The sequence below is a fragment of the Danio rerio genome, chromosome 4, assembly GCF_049306965.1.
Source record: "Danio rerio strain Tuebingen ecotype United States chromosome 4, GRCz12tu, whole genome shotgun sequence".
Classification (NCBI taxonomy): Eukaryota; Metazoa; Chordata; class Actinopteri; order Cypriniformes; family Danionidae; genus Danio; species Danio rerio.
In genome coordinates, this window is record NC_133179.1 from 42,618,350 (window position 1) to 42,636,067 (window position 17,718).

Consider the following 17,718-nt stretch of genomic DNA (forward strand, 5'->3'; position numbering starts at 1 on the left):
AATCAATTTAATTATTTTGAACATTTGGGTTTACAGTGTGTTGCATCTTGTTCCATCCCAATTTTATTTAAAATAGCATCAGTAAAAATCGCTCTGTGTCTAATAAAATATTCTAAGTTTGCCAGTTTTGTTTGTATAAAAATACCTCTCATGTTTTCCCATATGTTGTTCTCATTTGTTATCTCGTATTTTTGCATCCAGTATTCATTTGCCACAGGTTTCTTAAAAACTGCATCCCTAAAGACACAATAAAAACTTTTCACCGTACATTCCTTAAAATCATTCAATTTCTCCCCTATTCTCACATACACTTCCATTCCATCAACGTCATCTTCTTTATTTTCAATTTTTTGAATCCATTCTTGAGGGATTGCAGCTTTAATTATTTGGTACTTATTTTTTATTTCTTGTCCGCTATATTCTTCCTTTGCTTCTTCCATGGCATCAATAATGCATTGTACTGGTAAAAAACCTTCTTTAAACTCATATAAAATATCCCTTACTTTAACTATTCCTGCCACCCACCATTTCTTTAAAAAAAATCTCCCTCCCTTGATTTAAAATGCAGTTGTTTAAGAAAAGAGGCTGATTTAAAATGTTCTCTCTCCCTAGAGGTTTAAAATGCACATTGTTTAAAAATTTGCCCCAAGCTCTTAACAATTCTTTATAAAAATCCGGCACCCTCTCCGCCATCCAGTTTTTTTGTTTTCATCCATAAAATACTGTCCCCCAAATAAAAATTACCACATTTATTTAAAAAATATCCCACAGTTCCTTTCCACGTTGCTTCCGTTTCTTTGTCAAAGTACTTTTATATTAATTTGACCCTCAAACTATTTTTTTCTTTGCTCTACGTCCATCAACCCCAGTCCTCCCTTATCCACTTCCCCTATTAAAGTGGCATGTGCTATTTTTGCTGGTTTCCCCTCCCATAAAAAATCTAAAAAACATTTTTTCAGCCTTTTTTCTGCCCACATCGGCATTGCAGACACATATAAAATATACCACAACTTTGACACCATTAAAACATTTAACACTGAAACCTTCCCTTTTAATGTTAATGTCCTGTTTTTCCAGAATATTAGTCTTTTCTCAATCCCTCCAAGCACTTCCTCCCACATTGTATCATCTGCTTTCTTTTCATCCTTCCCCATTAAAACTCCTAAAATCTTGATTTCTTTAGTTTCTTTAAAAGTGAACAGCTCTGCTAAATTCCCTACCTCTGCTAATCTCATGTATTCCTTTTTACTTTCATTTATTTTTGCTCCTGATCCTCGACAGTATTTCTGCACTATTTGCATCGCTTTCTTTACACTTTCGATATCTTTCATTAAAAGAGTTGTATCATCTGCGTATTGGAATATTTTTGTTTCTTGTCCATCAAGTCCTATTCCCTTTATCTCCTCATCTTGTTTTATCATTAATCCCAAGGGTTCTGCCACTAATGAATATAAAAGAGCTGATAGCGGACACCCTTGTCTGATCGATCATGTGATGTTCACATTTTTTGTTAAAAAACCATTACATTTAATTCTTGTTGTTGCCCCTTTGTATAAAATACCAATCCATTTTTTTAAATTCTCCCCAAATCCAAAACTCTGTAAAATATCAAATAAAAAACTGTGCTCAACTCTATCGAATGCCTTTTCAAAATCCAAGCTAATTAAAAAGCCTCTTTTTTTCTTTTCGTTCATGTATCTTATTGTGTCTTTAATGCTAATTGTTGTGTCCGCTATGTCTCTTCCCTTTACTCCATATACCTGGTTTGTTTTTATTATACTAGGCATTATTTCTTTTAGTCTGTTGGCTAAAACTTTAGATAAAATTTTTAAATATGTATTTAGCATTGTTATTGGTCTGTAATTCTTTAAATCATTTTTTCCTCCTTTCCTTTTATATATCAATTTCATTAATCCCATTCCCATTCTTACATTTAATTCTCCTTCCTTAAAAATCTCATATACCTCTTTTAAAATTCCAGTTAAAATATCTTTAAAAACTATATAAAACTCATTCCCCAACCCATCTATTCCTGGACTTTTATTTTTATTTAACTCGTTAATTGCTCTTTTTATTTCTTCCTCGTTTATTTGTTCATCACATTGCTTTTTTCTATCTCTCCTGCTGTTGTTTTTATTTGTTTTAGTAATTCTGCTTTGTCCTTCTCTATCACACCTTCTGCACTAAATAACTTGTCATAGTAATTTTTAATTTCTTCCAATATTCCGTCATTTGTTTCTACAACTACCCCATCATCTCTTTTTACTTCATTAAATGTTTTGGCTTTACTTCGACGAGAATTCTACCACTAAACCACCAATGCTGATATGCTTATACTGCTGTCCTAGTGGGGTGTGATTTCTGCAAGGCTGTTACCCAGAGCTGGATGAGTAGCAACACAAAATAGGATTTGCATTGGCTGGGAATCGGACCCGGGTCTCCCGCATGGGAGGCGAGAATTCTACCACTGAACCACCAATGCTGATATGCTCTTACTACTGTCCTAGTGGGGTGTGATTGCTGCAAGGCTGTTACCCAGAGCTGGAAGAATAGCAACACAAAACAGGAATTGCATTGGCCAGGAATCGGACCCGGGTCTCCCGCGTGGCAGGCAAGAATTCTACCACTGAACCACCAATGCTAATATGCTTAAAGTGCTGCCCTAGTGGGGTGTGACTGCTGCAAGGCTGTTACCCAGAGCTGGAAGAGTAGCAACACAAAACAGGAATTGCATTGGCCGGGAATTGGTCCCGGGTCTCCAGCGTGGCAGGCGAGAATTCCACCACTGAACCACCAATGCTGACCCATGTTATTTTTTGCCTTTGTGTTATGTGAGTGCTAAAAGGCCGTCAACCAGAATTGTTACGGGAGCCACACAAAACAGCAATTGCATTAGCCAGGAATGGAACCCAGGTCTCCCTCAAAGCATGAAAGAATTCTACCAGTGAACCACCAGTGCTGATATGCTAATACTGCAGCCCAAGTGGGGTGTGATTGCTGCAAGGCAGTTACCCAGAGCTGGAAGAGTAGCAACACAAAATAGGAATTGCATTAGCTGGGATTCGTACCCAGGTCTCCTGCGTGGGAGGCGAGAATTCTACCACTGAACCACCAATGCCGATATGCTCATACTGATGTCCTAGTGGGGTGTCATTGCTGCAAGGCTATTACCCAGAGCTGGATGAGTAGCAACACATAAAAGAAATTGCATTGGCTGGGAATCAGACCCTGGACTCCCGCGTGGCAGGCGAGAATTCTACCACTGAACCACCAATGCTGATATGCTCAAATATCTGTCCTAGTGGGGTGTGATTGCTGCAAGGCTGTTACCCGGAGCTGGAAGAGAAGCAACACAAAACAGGAACTGCGTTGGCCGTGAATCGGACCCGGGTCCCCTGCGTGGGATGCAAGAATTCTACCACTAAACCACCATTGCTGATATGCTCATACTGCTGTCCTAGTGGGGTGTGATTGCTGCAAGGCTGTTACCCAGAGCTGGATGAGAAGGAACACAAAACAGGATTTGCATTGGCCGGGAATCGGACCCGGGTCTCCCGCATGGCAGGCTAGAAATCTACCACTGAACCACCAATGCTGATATGCTCGATTATCTGTCCTAGTTGGGTGTGATTGCTGCAAGGCTGTTACCAAGAGCTGGAAGATTAGCAACACAAAAGAGGATTTGCATTGGCCAGGAATCGTACTCGGGTCTCCCGCGTGGCAGGCGAGATTTCTATCAGTGAACCACCAATGCTGATATGCTCATACTGCTCTCCTAGTTGGGTGTGATTGCTGCAAGGCTGTTACCCAGAGCTGGAAGAGTAGCAACACAAAACAGGATTGGCATTGACCGGGAGTCGCACCTGGATCTCCCGCGTGGCAGGTGACATTCTACCACTGAACCACCAATGCTGATATGCTCATAGAGTTGTCCTAATGGGGTGTGATTGCTGCAACGCTGTCACCCAGAGCTGGAAGAGTAGCAACACAAAACAGGAATTGCGTTGGCCAGGAATCGGACCCGGGTCTCCCGCGTGGCAGGCAAGAATCCTACCAGTGAACAATTTAAGCTGATATGCGTATAGTGCTGCCCTAGTGGGGTGTGACTGCTGCAAGGCCGTTACCCAGAGCTGGAAGAGTAGCAACACAAAACAGGAATTGCATTGGGCAGGAATCAGACCCGGGTCTCCCGCGTGGCAGGCAAGAATCCTACCAGTGAACCATTTAAGCTGATATGATTATAGTGCTGCCCTAGTGGGGTGTGATTGCTGCAAGGCTATTACCCAAAGCTGGATGAGTAGCAACACATAAGAGAATTTGCATTGGCTGGGAATCAGACCCTGGACTACCGCGTGGCAGGTGAGAATTCTACCACTGAACCACCAATGCTGATATGCTCAAATATCTGTCCTAGTGGGGTGTGATTTTTGCAAGGCTGTTACCCAGAGCTGGAAGATTAGCAACACAAAACAGGATTTGCATTGGCCAGGAAACGTAATCAGGCAGGCGAGAATTCTACTAGTGAACCACCAATGCTGATATGCTCATAGAGTTGTCCTAGTGGGGTGTGATTGCTGCAAGGCTGTTACCCAGAGCTGGAAGAGTAGCAACACAAAACAGGAATAGCATTGGCCGGGAATCAGACCCGGGTCTCCCACGTGGGAGGCGAGAATTCTACCACTGAACCACCAATGCTGATATGTTCTTACGACTGTCCTAGTGATGTGTGATTGCTGCAAGGCTGTTACCCAGAGCTGGAAGAGTAGCAACACAAAACAGGAACTGCATTGGCCAGGAATCGGACCCATGTCTCCCACGTGGCAGGCGAGAATACTACCACTGAACCACCAATGCTCATATGCTCAAACACGTGTCCTAGTGGGGTGTGATTGCTGCAAGGTTGTTACCCAGAGCTGGAAGAGAAGCAACACAAAACAGTAACTGCGTTGGCCGGGAATCGGACCCGGGTCCCCTGCGTGGGACACGAGAATTCTACCACTAAATCAACATTGCTGATATGGTCATACTGCTGTCCTAGTGGGGTTTGATTGCTGCAAGGCTGTTACCCAGAGCTGGAAGATTAGCAACACAAAACAGGATTTGCATTGGCCAGGAATCATACTCTGGTCTCCCGCGTGGCAGGCGACAATTCTACCAGTGAACCACCTATGCTGATATGCTCAAACTCCTCTCCTAGTTGGGTGTGATTGCTGCAAGGCTGTTACCCAGAGCTGGAAGAGTAGCAACACAAAACAGGATTTGCATTGGCTGGGAGTCGCTCCTGGATCTCCCTCGTGGCAGGCGAGAATTCTACCACTGAACCACCAATGCTGATATGCTCTAGAATTGTCCTTGTGGGGTGTGATTGCTGCAAGGCTGTTACTCAGAGCTGGAAGAGTAGCAACACAAAACCGGAATAGCATTGGCCGGGAATCAGACCCGGGTCTCCCACGTGGGAGGCGAGAATTCTACCACTGAACCACCAATGCTGATATGTTCTTATGGCTGTCCTAGTGATGTGTGATTGCTGCAAGGCTGTTACCCAGAGCTGGAAGAGTAGCAACACAAAACAGGAATAGCATTGGCCAGGAATCAGACCCGGGTCTCCCATGTGGGAGGCAAGAATTCTACCACTGAACCACCAATGCTGATATGTTCTTATGGCTGTCCTAGTGATGTGTGATTGCTGCAAGGCTGTTACCCAGAGCTGGAAGAGTAGCAACACAAAACAGGATTTGCATTGGCCGGGAATCGGACCCGGGTCTCCCGCGTGGCAGGCGAGAATTCTACCACTGAACCACCAATGTTGATATGCTGATACATCTGTCCTAGTGGGGTGTGATTGCTGCAAGGCTGTTACCCAGCGCTGGAAGATTAGCAACACAAAACAGGAATTGCATTGGCCGGGAATCGGACCCGGCTCTCCCGCGTGGGAGGCGAGAATTCTACCACTGAACCACCAATGCTGATATGCTCATACATCTGTCCTAGTGGGGTGTGATTGCTGCAAGGCTGTTACCCAGAGCTGGAAGATTAGCAACACAAAACAGGAATTGCGTTGGCCGGGAATCGGACCCGGCTCTCCCGCGTGGAAGGCGAGAATTCTACCACTAAAACACCAATGCTGATATGCTCATACTGCTCTCCTAGTGGGGTGTGATTGCTGCAAGGCTATTACCCAGAGCTGGATGAGTAGCAACACAAAACAGGATTTGCATTGGCCGGGAATCAGACCCGGGTCTCCTGCATGGCAGGCGAGAATTCTACCAGTGAACCACCAATGCTGATATGCTCATTCATTTGTCCTAGTGGGGTGTGATTGCTGCAAGGCTGTTACCCAGAGCTGGAAAATTAGCAACACAAAAAAGAAATTGCATTGGCTGGGAATCGGACCCATGTCTCCCACGTGGCAGGCGAGAATACTACCACTGAACCACCAATGCTCATATGCTCAAACATGTGTCCTAGTGGGGTGTGATTGCTGCAAGGCTGTTACCCAGAGCTGGAAGAGAAGCAACACAAAACAGGAACTGCGTTGGCCGGGAATCGGACCCAGGTCTCCTGCGTGGGACGCTAGAATTCTACCACTAAACCACCATTGCTCATATGCTGATACTGCTGTCCTAGTGGGGTGTGATTGCTGCAAGGCTGTTACCCAGAGCTGAAAGCTTAGCAACACAAAACAGGATTTGCATTGGCCAGGAATCGTACTCGGGTCTTCCGCGTGTCAGGCAAAAATTCTACCAGTGAACCACCAATGCTGATATGCTCATACTGCTCTCCTAGTTGGGTGTGATTGCTGCAAGGCTGTTACCCAGAGCTGGAAGAGTAGCAACACAAAACAGGATTTGCATTGGCCGGGAGTCGCACCTGGAACTCCCGCATGGCAGCCGAGAGTTCTACCACTGAACCACCAATGCTAATATGCTCATAGAATTGTCCTAGTGGGGTGTGATTGCTGCAAGGCTATTACCCAGAGCTGGAAGAGTAGCAACACAAAACAGGAATAGCATTGGCCGGGAATCAGACCCGCGTCTCCCACGTGGGAGGCGAGAATTCTACCACTGAACCACCAATGCTGATATGTTCTTACAGCTGTCCTAGTGATGTGTGATTGCTGCAAGGCTGTTACCCAGAGCTGGAAGAGTAGCAACACAAAAGAGGATTTGCATTGGCCGGGAATCGGACACGGGTCTCCCGCGTGGCAGGCGAGAATTCTACCACTGAACCACCAATGCTGATATGCTCGTTAATTTGTCCTAGTGGGGTGTGATTGCTGCAAGGCTGTTACCCAGAGCTGGATGAATAGCAACACAAAACAGGATTTGCATTGGCCAGGAGTCATACTCGGGTCTCCCGCGTGGCAGGCGACTTTTCTACCAGTGAACCACCTATGCTGATATGCTCATTTATTTGTCCTAGTTGGGTGTGATTGCCGCAAGGCTGTTACCCAGAGCTGGAAAATTAGCAACACAAAAGAGAAATTGCATTGGTTGGGAATCGGACCCATGTCTACCACGTGGCAGACGAGAATACTACCACTGAACCACCAATGCTCATATGCTCAAACATGTGTCCTAGTGGGGTGTGATTGCTGCAAGGCTGTTACCCAGAGCTGGAAGAGAAGCAACACAAAACAGGAACTGCGTTGGCTGGGAATCGGACCCAGGTCTCCTACGTGGGACGCGAGAATTCTACCACTAATCCACCATTGCTGATATGCTCATACTGCTGTCCTAGTGGGGTGTGATTGCTGCAAGGCTGTTACCCAGAGATGGAAGAGTAGCAACACAAAACAGGATTTGCATTGGCCGGGAATCGGACCCGGGTCTCCCGCATGGCAGGGGAGAATTTTACCACTGAACCACCAATGCTGATATGCTCGTTAATCTGTCCTAGTGGGGTGTGATTGCTGCAAGGCTGTTACCCAGAGCTGGAAGCTTAGCAACACAAAACAGGATTTGCATTGGCCAGGAATCGTACTCGGGTCTTCCGCGTGTCAGGCAAGAATTCTACCAGTGAACCACCAATGCTGATATGCTCATACTGCTCTCCTAGTTGGGTGTGATTGCTGCAAGGCTGTTACCCAGAGATGGAAGAGTAGCAACACAAAACAGGATTTGCATTGGCCAGGAGTCGCACCTGGAACTCCCGCATGGCAGCCGAGAGTTCTACAACTGAACCACCTATGCTGATATGCTCATAGAGTTGTCCTAGTGGGGTGTGATTGCTGCAAGGCTATTACCCAGAGCTGGAAGATTAGCAACACAAAACAGGAATTACATTGGCGGGGAACCGGACCCGGTTCTCCCGCGTGGGAGGCGAGAATTCTACCACTGAACCACCAATGCTGATATGCTCATACTGCTGTCCTAGTGATGTGTGATTGCTGCAAGGCTGTTACCCAGAGCTGAAAAATTAGCAACACAAAATAGGAACTGCATTGGCCAGGAATCGGACCCGGCTCTCCCACGTGGCAGGCGAGAATACTACCACTGAACCACCAATGCTCATAAGCTCAAACACGTGTCCTAGTGGGGTGTGATTGCTGCAAGGCTGTTACCCAGAGCTGGAAGAGAAGCAACACAAAACAGGAACTGCGTTGGCCGGGAATCGGACCCGGGTCCCCTGCGTGGGACACGAGAATTCTACCACTAAACCAACATTGCTGATATGGTCATACTGCTGTCCTAGTGGGGTGTGATTGCTGCAAGGCTGTTACCCAGAGCTGGATGAGTAGCAACACAAAACAGGATTTGCATTGGCCGGGAATGGGACCCCGGTCTCCCGCGTGGCAGGCGAGAATTCTACCACTGAACCACCAATGCTGATATGCTTGATTGTCTGTCCTAGTGGGGTGTGATTGCTGCAAGGCTGTTACCCAGAGCTGGAAGATTAGCAACACAAAACAGGATTTGCATTGGCCAGGAATCATACTCTGGTCTCCCGCGTGGCAGGCGACAATTCTACCAGTGAACCACCTATGCTGATATGCTCATAGAGTTGTCCTAGTGGGGTGTGATTGCTGCAAGGCTGTTACCCAAAGCTGGAAGAGTAGCAACACAAAACAGGATTTGCATTGGCCGGGAGTCGCACCTGGATCTCCCGCGTGGCAGGTGAGTATTCTACCACTGAACCACCAATGCTGATATGCTCATACATTTGTCCTAGTGGGGTGTGATTGCTGCAAGGCTGTTACCCAGAGCTGGAAGATTAGCAACACAAAATAGGAATTGCATTGGCCGGTAATCGGACCCGGCTCTCCCGCGTGGGAGGCGAGAATTCTACCACTGAACCACCAATGCTGATATGCTCATACATCTGTCCTAGTGGGGTGTGATTGCTGCAAGGCTGTTACCCAGAGCTGGAAGATTAGCAACACAAAACAGGAATTGCATTGGCCGGGAATCAGACCCGGCTCTCCCGCGTGGGAGGCGAGAATTCTACCACTAAACCACCAATGCTGATATGCTCATACTGCTCTCCTAGTGGGGTGTGATTGCTGCAAGGCTGTTACCCAGAGCTTGATGAGTAGCAACACAAAACAGGATTTGCATTGGCCGAGAATCGGACCCGGGTCTCCTGCATGGCAGGCGAGAATTCTACCACTGAACCACCAATGCTGATATGCTCATACTGCTCTCCTAGTTGGGTGTTATTGCTGCAAGGCTGTTACCCAGAGCTGAAAGAGTAGCAACACAAAACAGGATTTGCATTGGCCAGGAGTCTCACCTGGATCTCCCACATGGCAGGCGAGAGTTCTACCACTGAACCACCAATGCTGATATGCTCATAGAGTTGTCCTAGTGGGGTGTGATTGCTGCAAGGCTGTTACCCAGAGCTGGAAGAGTAGCAACACAAAACAGGAACAGCATTAGCCGGGAATCAGACCCGGGTCTCCCATGTGGAAGGCGAGAATTCTACCACTGAACCACCAATGCTAATATGCTCGTAGAGTTGTCCTAGTGTTGTGTGATTGCTGCAAGGCTGTTACCCAGAGCTGGAAGAGTAGCAACACAAAACAGGAATTGCATTGGCCGGGAATAGGACACGGGTCTCCCACGTGGTAGGCGAGAATTCTACCACTGAACCACCAATGCTGATATGCTCATACATCTGTCCTAGTGGGGTATGATTGCTGCAAGGCTGTTACCCAGAGCTGGAAGATTAGCAACACAAAACAGGAATTGCATTGGCCGGGAATCGGACCCGGCTCCCCAGCGTGGCAGGCGAGAATTCTACCACTGAACCACCAATGCTGATATACTCATACTGCTGTCCTAGTGGGTTGTGATTGCTGCAAGGCTGTTACCCAGAGCTGGAAGAGTAGCAACACAAAAGAGAAATTGCATTGGCTGGGAATTGGACCCATGTCTCACACGTAGCAGGCGAGAATACTACCACTGAACCACCAATGCTCATATGCTCTAACACATTTCCTAGTGGGGTGTGATTGCTGCAAGGCTGTTACCCGGAGCTGGAAGAGTAGCAACACAAAAGAGGATTTGCATTGGCTGGGAATCGGACCCAGGTCTCCCGCGTGGCAGGCGAGAATTCTAACACTGAACCACCAATGCTGATATGCTCATACATCTGTCCTAGTGGGGTGTGATTGCTGCAAGGCTGTTACCCAGAGCTGGAAGATTAGCAACACAAAACAGGAATTACATTGGCGGGGAATCGGACCCGGTTCTCCCGCGTGGGAGGCGAGAATTCTACCACTGAACCACCAATGCTGATATGCTCATACTGCTGTCCTAGTGGGTTGTGATTGCTGCAAGGCTGTTACCCAGAGCTGAAAAATTAGCAACACAAAACAGGAACTGCATTGGCCGGGAGTCGCACCTGGATCTCCCACGTGGCAGGCGAGAATACTACCACTGAACCACCAATGCTCATAAGCTCAAACACGTGTCCTAGTGGGGTGTGATTGCTGCAAGGCTGTTACCCAGAGCTGGAAGAGAAGCAACACAAAACAGGAACTGCGTTGGCCGGGAATCGGACCCGGGTCCCCTGCGTGGGACACGAGAATTCTACCACTAAACCAACATTGCTGATATGGTCATACTGCTGTCCTAGTGGGGTGTGATTGCTGCAAGGCTGTTACCCAGAGCTGGATGAGTAGCAACACAAAACAGGATTTGCATTGGCCGGGAATCAGACCCGGGTCTCCCGCGTGGCAAGCGAGAATTCTACCACTGAACCACCAATGCTGATATGCTTGATTGTCTGTCCTAGTAGGGTGTGATTGCTGCAAGGCTGTTACCCAGAGCTGGAAGATTAGCAACACAAAACAGGATTTGCATTGGCCAGGAATCATACTCGGGTCTCCCGCGTGGCAGGCGACAATTCTACCAGTGAACCACCTATGCTGATATGCTCATAGAGTTGTCCTAGTGGGGTGTGATTGCTGAAAGGCTGTTACTCAGAGCTGGAAGAGTAGCAACACAAAACAGGAATTGCATTGGCCGGGTATAGGACCCGGGTCTCCCACGTGGGAGGCGAGAATTCTACCACTGAACCACCAATGCCCATATGTTCTTACGGCTGTCCTAGTGATGTGTGATTGCTGCAAGGCTGTTACTCAGAGCTGGAAGAGTAGCAACACAAAACAGGAATTGCATTGGCCGGGTATAGGACCCGGGTCTCCCACGTGGGAGGCGAGAATTCTACCACTGAACCACCTATGCCCATATGTTCTTACGGCTGTCCTAGTGATGTGTGATTGCTGCAAGGCTGTTACCCAGAGCTGGATGAGTAGCAACACAAAACAGGATTTGCATTGGCTGGGAATCGGACCCGGGTCTCCTGCATGGCAGGCGAGAATTCTACCACTGAACCACCAATGCTGATATGCTCGACTGTCTGTCCTAGTGGGGTGTGATTGCTGCTAGGCTGTTACCCAGAGCTGGAAGATTAGCAACACAAAACAGGATTTGCATTGGCCAGGAGTCTCACCTGGATCTCCCACATGGCAGGCGAGAATTCTACCACTGAACCACCAATGCTGATATGCTCATACTGCTCTCCTAGTTGGGTGTTATTGCTGCAAGGCTGTTACCCAGAGCTGAAAGAGTAGCAACACAAAACAGGATTTGCATTGGCCAGGAGTCTCACCTGGATCTTCCACATGGCAGGCGAGAGTTCTACCACTGAACCACCAATGCTGATATGCTCATAGAGTTGTCCTAGTGGGGTGTGATTGCTGCAAGGCTGTTACCCAGAGCTGGAAGAGTAGCAACACAAAAGAGGAACAGCATTAGCCGGGAATCAGACCCGGGTCTCCCATGTGGAAGGCGAGAATTCTACCACTGAACCACCAATGCTAATAATATCGTAGAGATGTCCTAGTGTTGTGTGATTGCTGCAAGGCTGTTACCCAGAGCTGGAAGAGTAGCAACACAAAACAGGAATTGCATTGGCCGGGAATAGGACACGGGTCTCCCACGTGGGAGGCGAGAATTCTTCCACTGAACCACCAATGCTGATATGCTCATACATCTGTCCTAGTGGGGTGTGATTGCTGCAAGGCTGTTACCCAGAGCTGGAAGAGTAGCAACAGAAAAGAGAAAGTGCATTGGCTGGGAATTGGACCCATGTCTCACACGTGGCAGGCGAGAATACTACCACTGAACCAACAATGCTCATATGCTGTAACACATTTCCTAGTGGGGTGTGATTGCTGCAAGGCTGTTACCCGGAGCTGGAAGAGAAGCAACACAAAACAGGAACTGCGTTGGCTGGGAATCGTACTCGGGTCTCCCGCGTGGCAAGCAAGAATTCTACCTGTGAACCACCAATGCTGATATGCTCATACTTCTCTCCTTGTTGGGTGTGATTGCTGCAAGGCTGTTACCCAGAGCTGAAAGAGTAGCAACACAAAACAGGATTTGTATTGGCCGGGAGTCGCACCTGGATCTCCCGCGTGGCAGGCGAGAATTCTACCACTGAACCACTAATGCTGATATGCTCATAGAGTTGTCCTAGTGGGGTGTGATTGCTGCAAGGCTGTTACCCAGAGCTGGAAGAGTAGCAACACAAAATAGCAATTGCATTGGCCGGGAATCGGACCAGGGTCTCCCACGTGGGAGGCGAGAATTCTACCACTGAACCACCAATGCTGATATGTACTTAAGGCTGTCCTAGTGATGTGTGATTGCTGCAAGGCTGTTACCCAGAGCTGGAAGAGTAGCAAAACAAAACAGGACTTGTTTAGGCCAGGAATCAGACCCGGGTCTCCCGCGTGGCAGGCGAGAATTCTACCACTGAGCCATCAATGCTTATATGCTCAAACATGTGTCCTAGTGGGGTGTGATTGCTGCAAGGCTGTTACCCAGAGCTGGAAGAGAAGCAACACAAAACAGGAACTGCGTTGGCCGGAAATCGGACCCAGGTCCCCTGCGTGGGACGTGAGAATTCTACCACTAAACCACCATTGCTGATATGCTCATTCTGCTGTCCTAGTGGGGTGTGATTGCTGCAAGGCTGTTACCCAGAGCTGGATGAGTAGCAACACAAAAGAGGATTTGCATTGGCCGGGAATCGGACACGGGTCTCCCGCGTGGCAGGAGAGAATTCTACCACTGAACCATGAACGCTGATATGCTCGATTGTTTGTCCTAGTGGGGTGTGATTGCTGCAAGGCTTTTACCCAGAGCTGGAAGATTAGCAACACAAAACAGGATTTGCATTGGCCAGGAATCGTACTCGGGTCTCCCGCGTGGCAGGCAAGAATTCTACCAGTGAACCACCAATGCTGATATGCTCATACTGCTCTCCTAGTTGGGTGTGATTGCTGCAAGGCTGTTACCCAGAGCTGGAAGAGTAGCAACACAAAACAGGATTTGCATTGGCCGGGAGTCGCACCTGGATCTCCCGCGTGGCAGGCGAGAATTCTACCACTGAACCACCAATGCTGATATGCTCATAGAGTTGTCCTAGTGGGGTGTGATTGCTGCAAGGCAGTTACCCAGAGCTGGAAGAGTAGCAACACAAAATAGCAATTGCATTGGCCGGGAATCGGACCCGGGTCACCCACGTGGGAGGCGAGAATTCTACCACTGAACCACCAATGCTGATATGTTCTTATGGCTGTCCTAGTGATGTGTGATTGCTGCAAGGCTGTTACCCAGAGCTGGAAGAGTAGCAAAACAAAACAGGAATTGTTTAGGCCAGGAATCAGACCCGGGTCTCCCGCGTGGCAGGCGAGAATTCTACCACTGAACCACCAATGCTGATATTGTCATAGATCTGTCCTAGTGGGGTGTGATTGCTGCAAGGCTGTTACCCAGAGCTGGAAGATTAGCAACACAAAACAGGTTTTGCATTGGCCGGGAATCGGACCCGGGTCTCCCGCGTGGCAGGCGAGAATTCTACCACTGAACCACCAATGCTGATATGCTCAATCATCTGTCCTAGTGGGGTGTGATTGCTGCAAGGCTGTTACCCAGAGCTGGAAGATTAGCAACACAAAAGAGAAATTGCATTGGCTGGGAATCGGACCCATGTCTCTTACGTGGCAGGCGAGAATACTACCACTGACCCATCAATGCTCATATGCTCAAACATGTGTCCTAGTGGGGTGTGATTGCTGCAAGGCTTTTACCCAGAGCTGGAAGAGAAGCAACACAAAACAGGAACTGCGTTGGCCAGGAATTGGACCCAGGTCCCCTGCGTGGGACGTGAGAATTCTACCACTAAACCACCATTGCTGATATGCTCTAACACATTTCCTAGTGGGGTGTGATTGCTGCAAGGCTGTTACCCGGAGCTGGAAGAGAAGCAACACAAAACAGGATTTGCATTGGCCAGGAATCGTACTCGGGTCTCCCGCGTGGCAGGCAAGAATTCTACCAGTGAACCACCAATGCTGATATGCTCATACAGCTCTCCTAGTTGGGTGTGATTGCTGCAAGGCTGTTACCCAGAGCTGGAAGAGAAGCAACACAAAACAGGATTTGCATTGGCCGGGAGTCGCACCTGGAACTCCAGCATGGCAGCCGAGAGTTCTACCACTGAACCACCAATGCTGATATGCTCATAGGGTTGTCCTAGTGGGGTGTCATTGCTGCAAGGCTGTTACCCAGAGCTGGAAGAGTAGCAACACAAAACAGGAATTGCATTGGCTGGGAATCAGACCCGGGTCTCCCACGTGGGAGGCGAGAATTCTACCACTGAACCACCAAAGCTGATATGCTTTTACTACTGTCCTAGTGGGGTGTGATTGCTGCAAGGCTGTTACCCAGAGCTGGAAGAGTAGCAACACAAAACAGGAATTGCATTGGCCAGGAATCGGACCCGGGTCTCCCGCGTGGCAGTTAAGGCAAGTTTATTTATATAGCACATTTCATACACAATGGCAATTCAAAGTGCTTTACATAAACAAGAATAAAAGAAACAAGTAAAATAAAAATAAAAAAGAGATGATGAAAACATGATAGTGCAATCTGTCGGACGCAGCACAGTACTCATTCAGTAAAGGCACAGCTAAACAGATGTGTTTTCAGTCTTGATTTGAATGTGCCTATTGTTGGAGCACATCTGATCATTTCTGGAAGCTGATTCCAGCAGCGGGGGGCATAGTGGCTAAAAGCCGATTCACCCTGCTTTGACTGAACTCTTGGAACTTCTAGTTTATATGATCCTAATGATCTGAGTGATCTGTTAGGTTTGTATTCAGTGAACATATCTGTGATGTATTTAGGTCCTAGGCCATAGTGATTTATAGACCAGTAATAATACTTTAAAATCTATTCTCAATGTAACTGGCAGCCAGTGTAAAGACCTGAGGACAGGTGTGATGTGCTCTGATTTTCTGGTTCTGGTCAGAATTCTGGCTGCAGCGTTCTGGATGAGCTGCAACTGTCTGACTGTCTTTTTAGGAAGACCAGTGAGGAGTCCATTACAGTAATCCACCCTGCTGCTGATAAAAGCATGAACAAGTTTTTCTAAATCTTCACTAGAAACAAAGCATCTGATTCTTGCTATGTTTTTGACATTATATTATGCTGATTTACTGACTGCTATGACATGACTGTTGAAACTCAGATCTGACTCAAGAGTCACACCAAGATTCTTGACCTTATTTTTTGTCGTACGCATTTACCTTGAGAACCTCATCTTTGTTTCCAAACACAATCATTTCAGTTTTCTCTTTGTTTAACTGAAGAAAATTTTGGCACATCCAATTGCTCATTTCATCAATGCATTGGCAGAGGGTGTCAATGAGGCTGTAGTCATTAGGCAGTAAGGCTAGGTAGATCTGAGTGTCATCAGCATAGCTGTGGTAGGAGATTTGGTTCTTTCTCATTATTTGGCTCAGAGGGAGCATGTACAGATTGAACAGGAGAGGTGCCAGAATCGAGCCTTGTGGGACTCCACCTCGACCTATGGTCACCTATACTGACATGGTAACCTCTACCTTCAAGGTAAGATCTAAACCATTTGAGGACCGTGCCAGACAGCCCAACCCAGTTTTCCAGCCTATCCAGAAGTATGCTGTGATTGACAGTGTCAAATGCAGCACTGAGATCCAACAATACCAGCACTGTTATTTTATCTGAATCTGTATTTAGGCGTATATCATTGATTATCTTTATAAGAGCGCTCTCTGTACTGTGATGTGCTCTGAAACCAGATTGAAAATTGTCTAAACACCCCCTGAAGTTTAAGAACTTGTTAACCTGGTTAAAAACAACTTTTTCAATGATTTTGCCAATGAAAGGGAGATTTGAGATTAGCCTGTAATTGCTCAATAGGGTGTTATCCAGGTTGCTGTTCTTCAAGAGGGGTTTAACAACTGCAGTTTTAAGTGAGGTTGGAAAAATCCCTAAGAGAAGTGAAGCATTTACCACTTTTAGAAGATCCATTTCTAAACAGGTAAACACCGTTTTGAAGAATGATGTGGGGAGCGTGTCAAGACTGCAGGTTGATGTTTTCATAACTTGCACAATTTCTTCTAAGATTTTGCCGTTAATTGCCATGAAATCAGACATAATGTCTGATTTCTTAAGTTGTGGTTGAGCTTGTTTGATATCGACACAACTTGACTGATTGGATGAGCTGATTGTCTTTCTGATATCATTAATCTTATCAGTGAAGAAATGAGCAAACTCATTACATTTGCTTTCAGAGAGGAGCTCACTTGGAATCCGACTGGGGGGTTTGTGAGTCTCTCTATCGTTGCAAAGAGGGTGCAAGCATTATTTAAGTTGCTGTTTATAAGGCTTGAAAAGAAAGTCTGTCTAGCAGTGTTTAGTTCCATATTAAAGGCATGAAGACTGTCTTTATAGATATTATAATGGACTACTAGTTTCGTCTTTCTCCACATACGCTCAGCTTTTCTGCACTGTCTTTTCATCATTTGTACTCTAGGTGACCTTGTCCAAGATCCCTTTTGCCTGCCAGTCATCTTCTTGACTTTAACAGGAGCGATGTCATTTATGACATTCTCAATTTTAGAATTGAACAAATCAAGGAGAGCATCAACAGAATCTGCAGATATACTTGGTGCTAGCGATATGGCCTTCATAAACTGCTCACTGGTGTTCTCATTTATGCATCTCTTTCTGACAGAGACAGATCTGTCTTTAATAGCTGGAGTGATCAATATATCAAAAAAGATACAGAAATGATCAGATAGTGCCACATCCTTAACAACAGTCGATGTAATGTGTAAACCCTTAGTTATAAGTAGATCAAGAGTGTGTCCACGATTGT

The 17,718-nt window shown here is 46.9% G+C and overlaps 12 non-coding genes across 12 annotated transcripts; all 12 read right to left on the reverse strand.

Moving 5' to 3' along the window:
• Window positions 1-2,411: 2,411 nt before the first annotated feature.
• trnag-ccc (transfer RNA glycine (anticodon CCC)) lies at window positions 2,412-2,482 on the reverse strand. The gene has a single exon. It is a non-coding gene; the product is annotated as a tRNA-Gly (tRNA).
• Window positions 2,483-3,047: 565 nt separating this feature from the next.
• trnag-ccc (transfer RNA glycine (anticodon CCC)) lies at window positions 3,048-3,118 on the reverse strand. The gene has a single exon. It is a non-coding gene; the product is annotated as a tRNA-Gly (tRNA).
• A 1,506-nt stretch (window positions 3,119-4,624) lies between these two features.
• Window positions 4,625-4,695, reverse strand: trnag-ccc (transfer RNA glycine (anticodon CCC)). The gene has a single exon. It is a non-coding gene; the product is annotated as a tRNA-Gly (tRNA).
• A 723-nt stretch (window positions 4,696-5,418) lies between these two features.
• On the reverse strand, window positions 5,419-5,489 carry trnag-ccc (transfer RNA glycine (anticodon CCC)). Its single transcript has one exon. It is a non-coding gene; the product is annotated as a tRNA-Gly (tRNA).
• Window positions 5,490-5,736: 247 nt separating this feature from the next.
• Window positions 5,737-5,807, reverse strand: trnag-gcc (transfer RNA glycine (anticodon GCC)). The gene has a single exon. It is a non-coding gene; the product is annotated as a tRNA-Gly (tRNA).
• An 88-nt stretch (window positions 5,808-5,895) lies between these two features.
• Window positions 5,896-5,966, reverse strand: trnag-ccc (transfer RNA glycine (anticodon CCC)). The gene has a single exon. It is a non-coding gene; the product is annotated as a tRNA-Gly (tRNA).
• Window positions 5,967-9,234: 3,268 nt separating this feature from the next.
• On the reverse strand, window positions 9,235-9,305 carry trnag-ccc (transfer RNA glycine (anticodon CCC)). Its single transcript has one exon. It is a non-coding gene; the product is annotated as a tRNA-Gly (tRNA).
• An 88-nt stretch (window positions 9,306-9,393) lies between these two features.
• trnav-cac (transfer RNA valine (anticodon CAC)) lies at window positions 9,394-9,464 on the reverse strand. Its single transcript has one exon. It is a non-coding gene; the product is annotated as a tRNA-Gly (tRNA).
• Window positions 9,465-11,142: 1,678 nt separating this feature from the next.
• On the reverse strand, window positions 11,143-11,213 carry trnag-gcc (transfer RNA glycine (anticodon GCC)). The gene has a single exon. It is a non-coding gene; the product is annotated as a tRNA-Gly (tRNA).
• A 1,837-nt stretch (window positions 11,214-13,050) lies between these two features.
• trnag-ccc (transfer RNA glycine (anticodon CCC)) lies at window positions 13,051-13,121 on the reverse strand. Its single transcript has one exon. It is a non-coding gene; the product is annotated as a tRNA-Gly (tRNA).
• An 883-nt stretch (window positions 13,122-14,004) lies between these two features.
• Window positions 14,005-14,075, reverse strand: trnag-ccc (transfer RNA glycine (anticodon CCC)). Its single transcript has one exon. It is a non-coding gene; the product is annotated as a tRNA-Gly (tRNA).
• Window positions 14,076-14,322: 247 nt separating this feature from the next.
• trnag-gcc (transfer RNA glycine (anticodon GCC)) lies at window positions 14,323-14,393 on the reverse strand. The gene has a single exon. It is a non-coding gene; the product is annotated as a tRNA-Gly (tRNA).
• Window positions 14,394-17,718: the final 3,325 nt, after the last annotated feature.